The following is a 10,133-nucleotide window of genomic DNA, read 5'->3' as shown; positions in this document are numbered from 1 at the left end:
TTGTGGACATGAGAAAGGAAACAGATGCGGATGACTGCAGCTATGGCCGGTGCATCAGTTTATATAGCAATGGTGGGCGGGCGGAGGACAGACGTGTGGCGCTGGAGTAGCCGCCTCGGCAACTGCGTATCATTAATGTGGGTGGCAGATGAACGGACGAACGTCACTTGTGTTGTTTAAAGGCGGAGCAATCGCCTGCACCGGGAAGCGGGGCGGGCGGCGCTGACTGTTTCGGGCGGAAAGCGCACGCGGGCGAGGAGATGACTTTACTTGGAGAGGATGACAATGGGGACCCGCCAGGTCCATAGCCTCACGTACACAAGTGCCTCCTTATTATATATATATGTATAAAACTATACTCCCTCCATCTAGGTGAATAAGTCATATTAGAAGGTGCATCACGACCTAGGTGCAAGCAGATTGGTGGAAAAGAAGAATACTTCTCTCTTCTAAACACAACATTTAATCACAGCAGTTAAGAGGATGCCTTATTAGCTACCCATGCAGGCCATCGTAATTCATAGCATGCAAAGCGCTTTTATTTCTTGCCAAATAACCGCATGGACGTGCTGCATGCATTGGTCCTTGCCCGAGCAAAGAAAATGGAGGAAAGGGGTTTCCACGGGAGACAACGAGGCAGAGGTGGAAGCGCTTGCTGGAGTTATTTATTTTGCTTCCCCTGGTTTCCTGACATCACGGTCCCACACCATTGTCAACCTATGTAGTACTAGTCAATAAACGAGAGAATTGCACAAGAAGCGGCCGACAGCTGGGACCAAGCAGCTCGAGCAGTATTTGTGTTTTTGAGGTGTGAGCACTTCAGAGTTTTTCGGTGTTTAGCCCAGATATTAATTTTTCTCCTCTGAACAACAACGAAAACATCGCTGCAGGTATTAACTGGGCGGGCTGTGGCCCATCTAGCCCAGGCTAGATATCCAGCCCAGATATTAACTTTTTTCAAGCTGAAAATGGCTAGCCCAGCTATACTTTTTTTAGGAATACCCAAGCAAGGTCAAGTTGTTATTCTCCTCCCTGCTAGGCTGCAAATCTTTCCTAGGAGGGATGCATTAGGCTTAACAAGAAAATGGGCTTTAAGAAATAATAAAAGGGATGTAATTATAAAAACTGGGCAGTAACTATAAAAAATGCACCAAACACGTGATTACTTTATAAAATATTATTTTTGGATATTGAAAATTTTAATCTCATTAATTGTTGCGAGCGCAATGTTTCGTTGGATTTTTACGTAATATAAATTTATATTGAAATTGTATTTAATCTAACTAGAAATTTTGAGATAAAAATATTTTGGATCCCATCAAAATGTGGGAAATTTTATTGAATTCTGTTTTGAACGGTTGGTTGAAATGGGCTGTACTTTTAACAAACTGTAAATGGGTTGTAGTAAATTCCATTAGAATTCCGAAATGGGCTACACATTCTTACAAATCTCAAATGAGCTATAAGTTCTCTGCCACACACTTCTGGCCTTACTAAGTTGACGCGTCCCCTAAAAAAACAGAGTTGACGCGTATGCAAGGCTTTGTCAACTTATAGTCAACACACGGTTCTAGCAGCAGTGGCCGTTGGATGTCCATCCAACGGATGCCGTGCTTCTTCTTCAATCTTGGATATTCTAGCTTCACCCGCCCAAAAAACGATTCCTCCCCCTGACATCTGGGGTGCACCATTTCGGAAGCTGACCTGTGGGCTACTAAGTTGATGTACCAAGGGCTTTGTCAACTTAGTCAATATATACGATTCTAGCTGCAGTGACCGTACGATGTCCATCCAACGGCCGTAGTGCTTCTTCAACCTCTGGTCTTCTTGCTCCAGCCGCCCAAAGCAGCGCCGGTCGTGCCGCCTGCTCCTGCCTCCCGTGGCCGGCTGTGCTGCCATGGAGGCCTCACCGCCCCTACTATTCCCACCGCTGGCCAGGCCCTGCGGCGATGGCAGCCTCACACCGCAGCTGAACGAGTGAACCCTCATACTCCTCTCCGCGTGAGCATCCACTACTGTGTCTTCACTGGCTCCGCGTTGTCCCCTTCCTATGCCTCGCCGTCATCCACCGCCCTGGTGCTCTCAGCGCGGCGTGGTCAACGTGGAAGGAACGACTTCCATCGTACGTGGACTGTACGTGGAGAGGCTGACAGCTGGGTCCACGACGGCAGCAAGGAAGTGCCTCCTTATTACGCGGAAAATAATGATTCCTGCACCTGACAGCAGGGACCCATCGGACGGGCCAACAGTATTTTGCGAAAAAATCGTTTCCCCCTGACTGCTGGGACCCACCGGACGGGCCATCGTATTTCACGAAAAAACGTTCCCCTCGCAGTCAGCTCGGACCCACCGGAAGTGCCTCCTTATTACGCACAAAAAAATGAATACTCCCCCGACTAGCTGGGACCCACCTTGCTGGGAGGCTGACTTGTGGGCCTACTAAGTTGATGAGGACGAATGGCTTTGTCAACTTAGTCAATATGAACGATTCTAGCTCCAGTGACCGTACGATGTCCATCCAACGGCCGTAGTGCTTCTTCAACCTCTGATCTTCTTGCTCCAGCCGCCCAAAGCAGCACCGGTCGTGCCGTATGCTCCTGCCTCCCATGGTCGGCTGTGCTGCCGCAGAGGCCTCACCGCCCCCTACTATTCCCACCGATGGCCAGGCCCTGCAGCGACGACAGCCTCACACCGCAGCCGAACCAGTGAACCCTTGTAGTCCTCTCCGCGCGGGCTTCCACTGCTACGTCGTCCCCTTCCTAGGCCTCGCCGTTGTCCACCGCCGTGGTGCTCTCCACGCGGCGTGGTCAACGTGGTCAAGGAACGACTTCCATCGGAAGAGTACTGTACATGGAGAGGCTGACAGTTGGGTCCACGGCCACATCACAGTTTTTTTTGTGATTTGCCAAGTAAGTCGCTTTGTCAGGCCTGTTGGGCTGCAAATCTTTCAAGACGAGGAGAGCTTTCATTCGGTTGGCTGAGAAAATGGCCATCAGTAATGAAAAATGGGATGTACATTTTTAAAACACATCAAACCGGCAATTAGTTTCAAATATCTTTTTTTTCATTTCAAGATTTTAAATTACATTAATTTTTATGCGTGGAGAATTTGTTGGATTTTATATTGATATACATTTATTTTTAAAATCAGTTTGAATGTGAGTCGAAATTTCGGGATTAAAAACAGTTCGGACCGCACCGAAATATGCAAAATTTCGTATAATTTTTAACCATTGCCACAATATGGGATGTAATGCTAACAAAAAGAATATGGGCTCCAAAAAGAACCTTAAGAATTAGCAAATGGGCTGTAAATTATTAGAAATAATGGCAGATGGGTTGTATGCTGTTTTCCACAGATTTGAGGCTTTCCTAAAAAAAGGTTGACACACCAGCACTAACTGTTGGATGTCCATCCAACGACCATCGTGCTTCTTCAATCTCTGCTCTTCCTGCTCCAGCCGCTCAAACAAGCGCCGGCGGGACTGCCTGCTCCCTCCTCCTCGCGGCTGGCTATGCTGCCGCGCAGGCCTCACCGCCCGACCGTACTCCCATCGCTAGCCTAGCCATCCCTCTACTCACCCACACTTGATGTTATTCTCCGACGACGACAGACGAACCACAGTAAACCCTCGTACATTCATACTCCCCTTCGTGTGGGAAACAACTGTCGAGTCTTCCCTGCCTCCGTGTCGTCCCCTTCCTAGGCCTCATCGTCGTCCACCGCCCTGGTGCTCTCGGCGCGGCGTGGTCAACATGGTCAGGGAATGACTTTGATCGGACGTGGACTGTACGTGGAGAGGCTGACAGCTGGGTCCATGGCCGCAGCAAGGAAGTGCCTCCTTATTACGCGGAAAATAATGATTCCTCCACCTGACAGCTGGGACCCACCGGACGGGCCACTGTATTTCACGATAAAAAGTTTCCCCTGATTGCTGGGACCCACCAGCTACATCTTTGCCCGCAAGGAAGTGCGCTCGGGCAAAAAAAACGATTCGCCCCCTGACTGCAGGGACCCACTAGCTACATCTTCGCAGGCAAGGAAGTGCCTGACAGTCGGGACCCACCTGGACGAAGCGTACGTAGTGTTGTCATTCTGGTCGCGAATGTGTATGTACATACTGGTCGATGTAGAGGCGCGCATGTGTCGTAGTAGAGGCTCGCACGTAGCATGTACACGTACGTACATCAGCCAGGTTGCAAGAAATAAAATATGGCCACGTACGTGTACATACGGGCGGGGTCTCGAACGCCTACTCGCACATACGTACGACCAGGGCTCGTGTACATGTCTGGGTCAGAACGGAGAAACAACGTCGTCGTCGTGTTCATGGGGAGGCAACGGAATGCGTTGTGTTCATGGGGAGGCAACGAAATGCGTCGTGTTCATCGGGAGGGCTTGGACGGAACAGGCGATGGAAACGAGCCCTGGCGTACCAAAGAATGGAGGAAACGTCCTTGTGTTCGACTGGCCACGTTCGAAACGAGATCCTGTTCATCGCGAGGGGTCTGGTGTACCGCAAAATAGAGGAAATGGACCTCCTACGGTCGAAACGGGGGTCCTGTTGATCGGGAGGGGTGTGGCGTACCGCAAAACAGACGAAACGGACTTGTGTTGGAGCGCTACAGTCGAAACGGGGGTCCTGTTTGTCGGGAGGGGTTTGGCGTACCGCAAAACGGGACTCCACAGGATACTGTTCATCTCCACCGTCGACCCCCTCCAGCCTCCACGAGCTACTGTTCATCCACCGTCGACCTCCTCCAGCCTCCACCTGCGACTGTTCATCCACGGGCTCCTGTTCATCCAGCCTCCACCGCGCGCTACTCCACCGGCTACTGTTCACCCAGCCCTCTCCACGGGCTCCTGTTCAACCACCCCTCCACGGGCTACTGTTCATCCTGCCCTCCACCATCTACTCTTCATCCTGCCCTCCACGGGGTGGTCCTGTTCATCCAACCCTCCACGGGGTCCTGTTCATCCAGCCCCAACCGGCTCGATCGATCGGGGTCCTATTCTTCCAGAGGCAACACCACGGGGTCCTGTTCATCCACCCCCACCGGGAACTGTTCATCCAAACCCCCCTCCCCCCGCAACGCTCACTGTTCATCCAGTGGCGGCATCGATTGGCTTCAGTTAGCAGCAGTAGTGAAGGAATCGCTCGATCGGGTTCAGTTAACAGCCATCGATCGATCGCTCAGGTTCAGTAACGCGTAGCCTGCAGTGCAATTGCTCGGGTTCAGTTAGAGCCCAACACCCCGCTCGGGTTCAGTTAGAGCCAACGCCTCGCACACACGCGCGTACGTGTATGAGAGAAACACGCATCGCTCGGTCCTCGACCTCCCACCGTAACCGGGAACTCCGCGAAATTTTCCTCCCCCTCGCTTCTACCATGTTTTTTCCGTCATGGACGGCCCAAAGAATGTCATGCAACTGCGTCTCCGGCCCGCCCAGGACGAAAAGCCTATTTTCTGTCATGATTTTTTGTCATAGAAGTAGGATCCCACAACATCTATGATGATACCGGGTTTTGTCACAATTATCGTCATAGAAGTGTCATATGTATGCAGAAAAAAATTTCGTTCGGCCCAAAATGTCACGGATGTGTCTTTTTTTTGTAGTGGCTGCATTCACTTCACGAGCAAACTGCTTGAAGATATGCTGCGAGGCTGGGGCCTGGGCTCCGCCCAATATGCAAGCGATAGCACGCAGCTCCTAGAAGCCCCCAGTCCCCTTGTCTTGATGGTGGTCGTCGTTTCTTCTTGGCGGTGGCGGTAGCGAAGGGAGTCCGACGTTGCCTTGAGGCCGATCCTCCCGAGGTTGATCCCTCCAGCCGCCCTCGCGAGGCTGATCCTGCCAGCGGTCCTCGCGAGGACGGTCGCGCCACTCCTGGCGCAGGCCACGGTCGTCCCAGCGTCCGCCACCACGTCCTCCTCCTGGGCCGTAGCCCCGGTCGTTACGCTTGGGGCGTCGACCGAAGCGTCCTTCACGAATGGCTCTGAGCTCTTGACAGTCACTGGTGTTGTGGGTATTCAGGTTGTGGAAGGTGCAGAATGGCCGGCTGTTCTTGAATGACTCGGGTTGATCTCTGCCTCGCTTGGTGTCGGGCTCCGCCGCGAGCACAGCTGCTTCCTTGCGCTTCACGTCCTTGGCCTTGGGCTTCTTCTCCTCTGCGCCCGCAGCCGACAACTCGAGGAGGGAGAGGCGGCCCTCTTTAGCCCTTGCACACATGGTTGCCAGGTTGAACAGCTCCTGAGACGTGCACAACTCCTCGTGGATAGCTAGCTGCTCCTTCATTTTGACATCGCGGACGCCGTCGGAGAACACGGAGATGATGGCCTCGTCCGTGACCTTGGGGATCTTGAGACGAGTGATGTTGAAGCGCTGGATGTACTTCTGGAGGGTCTCTCCTGGCTGTTGCTTGATGTGGCACAGGTCGCCCACTAAAAATGCAACTATCCCTAGGTGGTTTTGGTAATTCCTAACAGCATATAGCTCATTGAGCTAATGCTATTCCAAGATTAATATTTCAGGAAAAGCTCAATGAATGGCATGGCATGGATGAGGAATGTGGATCCCTCAAAATATTAAGGACAAAAAGATTGGCTCAAGATCAAAGCTCAAGACTCTACATTTTATATTTTAGTGATCCAAGATCACATTGAGTCTATAGGAAAAGCCAATACTATCAAGGAGGGATGAGGTGTTGCTTCATGGCTTGCTTGCTTCATAATGCTTAGTGATATGTTCCAAAACCCTCAACTACTTTCCCACATCCACATATGACCTAAACCAAAAGTCAAACTCGGCCCTACCGATTCTTTCTATCCGGCGCCACCGAGTTTCAAATGTCATAGCCACTGCCACAAACCCTCGGCAAATCGGTCTCACCGATAGGGATTTTGGTCACACTGAGATGGGGTTGTAATCTCTCTGTTTCCCTTCATAACGTTTCGGTCCTACCGAGATGAGCGATCGGTCCCACCGAGATTGCAATGTAAACTCTCTGTTTCTCTTTCGTAACATTTCGGTCCCACCGAAATGAGCGATCGGTCCCACCGAGTTTACCTGACCAACTCTATGGTTAGCTTATTACCAAAATCGGTCCCACCTAGTCTGTGTAATCGGTCACACCGAGATTACGTTATGCCCTAACCCTAACCATATCGGTCCTACCGAGTTGCATCTCAGTCCCACCGAAAACCTTAACGGTCACTACATTTGCTAAATCGGTCTGACCGAGTTGTTCACTTCGGTCTCACCGAGATTGGTAAATTATGTGTAATGGTTAGTTTTTGTGTGGAGGCTATATATACCCCTCCGACCACTCTTCATTCATGGAGAGAGCCATCAGAACATACCTACACTTCCAATACACATTTTCTGAGAGAAAACCACCTACTCATGTGTTGAGGCCAAGATATTCCATTCCTACCATATGAATCTTGATCTCTAGCCTTCCCCAAGTTGCTTTCCACTCAAACCTTCTTTCCACCAAATCCATATCCTGTGAGAGAGAGTTGAGTGTTGGGGAGACTATCATTTGAAGCACAAGAGCAAGGAGTTCATCATCAACACACCATTTTTTACTTCTTGGAGAGTGGTGTCTCCTAGATTGGCTAGGTGTCACTTGGGAGCCTACGACAAAGATGGTGGAGTTGAACCAAGGAGTTTGTAAGGGCAAGGAGATCACCTACTTCATGAAGATCTACCGCTAGTGAGGCAAGTCCTTCGTGGGCGATGGCCATGATGGGATAGACAAGGTTGCTTCTTCGTGGACCCTTCGTGGGTAGAGACCTCCGTGGACTCGCACAACCGTTACCCTCCGTGGGTTGAAGTCTCCATCAACGTGGATGTACTATAGCACCACCTATCGGAACCACGACAAAAACATCCATGTCTCCAATTGCATTTGAATTCTCCAAACCCTTCCCTTTACATTCTTGCAAGTTGCATGCTTTACTTTCCGCTGCTCATAGATTCTTTGCATGCTTGCTTGACTTGTGCTAAGATAGCTAAAATCTGTCAAGGATTAAAATTGGAAAAAGATAGATTTTTATTTGGTCAAGTAGTCTAATCACCCCCCTCTAGACATACTTTCGATCCTACAAGTGGTATTAGAACTTTGGTCTCCATTTGCTTTGATTTCCATAGCTTTTGGTGGTCATAGCCTTGGTTTCACAACCTAGGAGAGTATGGCGTCTAGCGAGGGAAATTATCACCGTAGAGGTCCTTACTTTGATGGCACTAATTTTGCTAGTTGGAAGCATAAGATGAAAATGCATATTCTTGGACATAACCCCGCTGTTTGGGCTATTGTGTGTGTTGGCTTGCAAGGTGAATTCTTTGATGGGAGAGAACCGAATCGTGAAGCTACCACGGATGAGTTGAATATGCTACAATACAATGCTCAAGCTTGTGATATCCTCTTCAACGGATTGTGCCCCGAAGAATTCAACAAAATCAACCGTCTTGAGAATGCAAGGGAAATTTGGGATACTTTGATTGATATGCATGAAGATACCGACTCCGTCAAGGAATCCAAGTTGGATGTGCTTCAAAGTCAACTTGACAAGTTCAAAATGAAGGATGGTGAAGGTGTCACTGACATGTACTCTAGGCTTGCTCTTATCACAAATGAGATTGCCGGCTTAGGAAGTGAAGAGATGACCGACAAATTCATTATCAAGAAGATCCTAAGAGCCTTGGATGGAAAATACGATACCGTATGCACATTGATCCAAATGATGCCAAATTACAACGATCTCAAGCCAACGGAAGTCATCGGAAGAATTGTTGCTCATGAGATGTCACTCAAGGATAAGGAGGAACTCCACAACAAATCAAGTGGTGCTTAAAAAGCCTCATGTGAAGCCCCCACATCATCAAGTGAGAAACAAACCTTCAATGAGGAATTGAGCTTAATGGTGAAGAACTTCAACAAGTTCTACAAGAATAGAAGCAAAGAGAGAAGTTCCAAGTCAAGGTCCTACAATGACAAAAGATCTTCTTGTCGAGAGTGAAACTGCTATAATTGTGGAAGACCCGGACACTACTCCAATGAGTGTACGGCTCCCCACAAGAGAAGAGAAGATTCTCCCAAAAGAAGAAGTAGAAGAGAAGAATCACCATCAAGGGAGAGAAGGAGTAGGGATGATCGGTATGAACGAAGACCCTCACGGAGAAGCAAGGATTCAGAAACGAAGGACAAGTCATCAAGGAGCTACACAAAACGAAGACATCAAGCTCATGTTGGTGAATGGGTATCCGGCTCCGACTTCGACAATGACTCCGAGAGAAGCTATCACTCCGACTCCGAATATACTCAAGATGAAGGTGTTGCTGGTCTAGCACTTGTGTCAACCAACTCCTACGACATATTTGATTCACCAAATGAAGGAATTGGAAGATGCTTCATGGACAAAGGTCCAAAGGTATCACACCCTGAGTATTTTATTTCAATAGTGATGAAGATGACTTGTTAGGTGATGATGATTTACTTGTTGACAACTATAGTGATGAATACTATGATGAAACGTCAATTAATCATGCTAATCAAGATGAAACGAATGACAATGATAAGGAGAAGATTGAGTCTCTAACTAAAGAACTAAACACTCTTAAGTTAGCTCATGAAACTATCTTAGAAGATCATTGAGAACTTTTAAGGACTCATGAGAAATTACGTTTTGAGAAGCTCAATCCTGAGCAAGAGAATGAGTTCTTAAAGGTAATCAATGATGATCTTCGCAAGAAAAGTTCTTCTTACATTGCCAAGCATTTACTCTTATCCACTTACATGCCTCACGTCAAGTCTAGTAACAAGAACAAGAAGGATTCTTCTTCTAGTAGTAACAATAATCATGCTAAATCCAATATTGTTGCTTCTAGTAGTTCTCTTGATTCCACTAATGATTTTCTTAGCCAAGTTACACTTGAGCAAGAAAATAGCTTATTGAAGGGAATTATAGAGAAAGGTGTTTACAAGAGCCTTCCCGGGAGTAAGCAATTCGAAGAAATTGTACGCAAGCAAGGAAGGCACCGGAAGAATCAAGGTATTGGTTTTGAACGAAAGTTCAATGCCAATGGAGTTGAGTGGGAAGAATATTAATACCCCAAGACGAAGTTTGTTCCT

This window comes from Triticum aestivum, chromosome 3A (assembly GCF_018294505.1).
Source record: "Triticum aestivum cultivar Chinese Spring chromosome 3A, IWGSC CS RefSeq v2.1, whole genome shotgun sequence".
NCBI classification, from domain to species: Eukaryota; Viridiplantae; Streptophyta; class Magnoliopsida; order Poales; family Poaceae; genus Triticum; species Triticum aestivum.
Note: the sequence above shows the minus strand (reverse complement) of the source record.